Below are 3,148 nucleotides of genomic sequence, written 5' to 3'. Positions count from 1 at the left end.
CAGTCATAAATAGCTTTGCCGCTAAATAACTCTGACATTGACCAAATCACTTATCTTCTTATGAGGCTGCTAGGTTGTGTAGTAGAAAAAGTAGTAATCAGGAATCAAGAAGACTTGAGTTCAAATGGGGCCTCAGATGCTTTCTAGCTATGTGACCCCAGGCAAGTCACAGATCTCTATTTCCCTCCATTTTGTAAATTGTAAAATGGGGATACTAATAGCACCTATTATATAGGGATGTGTAGGGATCAGGTGAGATAATATTTGGAAAGTGCTTAGCACAGTACCAGACACAGAGTAGGCTATATAAATGCTTACTCCCCTCCCCCTTAGATTTCACTTTCTCATCTAAAAAAAAATGGAAAATGAGGGAGTTGAACTCGATAACCTATAATGTCCTTTCAAAACAACTTCTATCACATCTAAGAAAGAATATAAATACTCTTAATCTAACAGAAGAATTAAGAGAAAGCATGGAAACTCCTCCAGTTCCCTCCCAAATCCTCCCAAATCTAAAATCCTAGTAACTACATACTTTTAATATGAGAGTTTATGAATTTATATTGTCAAAAGCAAAATTTGTGGAGACTTTTCTTTCTTTCTTTTTTTTTGGGGGGGTTTACAGTTTTACTTATAGAACACAAAACAGCTGCATTGATGAGATCTACATACTGCATTATTCATTATAATGATATTTACAGTTTTATTTAACACCTTGGAAAATGGATGACAGCTTTAATTTTACAATAAAAATAGGAAACATACATATAAAGACAGATATTTACAGAGCTTAACGTTACAAGAGGACTATCCATTCTTGATACAAAACCCCAGGAATCACTTGGCTGGACAACTAGAGCTTCTTAATCTGACTGTCCAGGTCATTAAAATAGGGATGGTTCAATGCCATTTTGCCAGAAATTTGTTTAGCAGTATCGTAGACCAACATTTTAGAGAGCAGATCTATGCTGTTTTCATCGAGGTTGTTGGCATGTGATATCAAACTTCCTGGTTTCCACGTGGGGAATGTATTCTTATAATCCTGCAGTGACTCAACTTCCAGCCACACTTCATTATTAGGAGTCCCCAAAGCCCTGAAGATTCAGAAGTGCTGGTCAATTTCGGAAACCCCATGGAAAAGTGACTTCTAGGTTGCTAATTCAGCAAATATTGTACCTATACTTCAAATGTCTACTGGAGTAGAAGATCTGGCAGACACCAGCAACACCTCTGGAGACTGGTACCACAGTGTGACCACCTCATGTGTATAGACCCTTACAGGTATTCCAAAGGCCTGTGCAAGTCCAAAGTCAGCTAGTTTAATCACATCTTTATCATCTATTAACAGATTTTGAAGTTTCAAATCTCTGTGAAGAACTCTTCCTGAGTGACAAAAGACAAATGCCTTATAAGACTCAGTACAAATTACTTTTAATAAGTGAAGAATCTTGGCCAGGAGGCATTGAATCCAAGTATTTCTTGAGGTCCATAGAGAGAAATTCAAAAATGAGGTACAGTCTATCATCTTGCGTAAGTACATCTTGAAGGCTTACAATGTTAGGATGATGAAGTTCTTTCAACAGAGAAATTTCTCAAATTGCAGTACTTGGAATGCCCTCCTCCTCACTCTCTAATCTGATTTTCTTCATGGCTATCACTTGACCTGTAGTTTTATGTCGACCCTTATATACAACACCATAGGTACCTTCCCCAATTTTCTCAATTTTTGTGTAGTCTTCCATAGCTATTCAATGTGGTGGAGACTCTGGGGAGGCCGAGGCCCAAGGAAAGTGGTGGGAGCTGCAGTGACAACAGGAACATCTATTCCATCTCTGCTCAAGGGATGCAGACTCAAGGCCTGTCTTTCTGAGACATAAATGGAAATTAGAATTCAGAGGGAGGGATTCTTTATGCTACCACTGTGTGAGGTAAAAGACCAGGTATGCTTTCATGCTGTGATAGAAATCTTTGGGGAAAGGATTTTTTTGAGGGGAGGGATGAAGGGATGATACAGTTATGGGCTTTATGAGATGGCTACTATATACTTCACAGTGAAGTGGTGGTCAGAGGTTATTTATAATTCATGTCTGCTTTTATAAGAGGTTTATGCTTTGGTTTCTATCTCAGTTGCTGCTATTATGCAATGATGAGGGTAGTGACAATCATGGCTCTCACCGGGGTAGGGGTGGCTGTAATGTCCCAAACTCACAATCTGCCTCTAATTGCAGGTTTTGGCTTCAATGACAGTGGGTTCTGGCCACTTTTCTGGTGAGCCAGTTCATGGTAGGAATTATTCCCAGTGAATTCTGGGATGTTTTATTTTTTTACATGATTTTTCTTTCTTCTCTCCTTTCTCTCTGTTGTCTTTTCTTTTTACTTTCCTTCCTTTTCTTTCCTTCTTCCTTCCTCCTACCTCCCTTCCTCTCTCCTTCCTTTCTTCCTTTCTTTTCTTTCACTCTCTTTCTTCTTTCTTTCTTCCTTTTTGCCTTCTTTCTTTTTCTCTTTCATTTTTCTTCCTTCCTTCCTTCCTTCTTTCCTTCCTTCCTTCCTTCCTTCCTTCCTTCCTTCCTTTCTTTCTTTCTTTTTTCTTTCTTTTTTCTTTCTTTCTTTCTTTCTTTCTTTCTTTCTTTCTTTCTTTCTTTCTTTCTTTCTTTCTTTCTTTCTTTCTTTTCTCCATATCTTCCTTCCTCTCTTCTTTTCTTCTTTCTTTCTTTCCCAGCCAGGGGAACAAAGATAATTGAAATATTGTATATTCAAAAATATTTTCTTTACTCATCTGACATGGTGGGTATATCTGATCCACAGAATAATTCCCAGATAATATTATATTTCCCATTTCTTTGATTTCATCTTCTCTGTTCTTTGAATCATTTCCTTCAAGTTATTTATTTTCTAATCCATGTAGCCATAAAAGTGTCTAACATTAAGCCTGATTGGAGTAAAATAGAATTTAAGAGAGATTACACTGAATTCTTGTCCCCAGCTCATCTGCAAGACAAATGAGAGCGCTGACTGTTACTCACCATTATCCTGCTGATTAAAGAAAATTCCCAGTATTTGAACCAGCAGTCACACATTTTACCAATGAATGTATCTTTTGAATATGCCAAGAAATAAAGGATTAAGCTTCACAGAGGAAGAAGGCAGA

At 37.6% G+C, this 3,148-nt stretch overlaps 1 pseudogene; it reads right to left on the bottom strand.

Annotated features, from left to right (window-relative positions):
* Window positions 1-853: 853 nt before the first annotated feature.
* Window positions 854-1,742, bottom strand: LOC114026745 (annotated as a pseudogene).
* Window positions 1,743-3,148: the final 1,406 nt, after the last annotated feature.

This window comes from Vombatus ursinus, unplaced genomic scaffold, assembly GCF_900497805.2.
Source record: "Vombatus ursinus unplaced genomic scaffold, bare-nosed wombat genome assembly UNPS02014841.1, whole genome shotgun sequence".
Lineage (NCBI taxonomy): Eukaryota > Metazoa > Chordata > Mammalia > Diprotodontia > Vombatidae > Vombatus > Vombatus ursinus.
The sequence above is the reverse complement of the archived record's forward strand: the minus strand, read 5'-3'. Positions and strand labels throughout refer to the sequence as shown.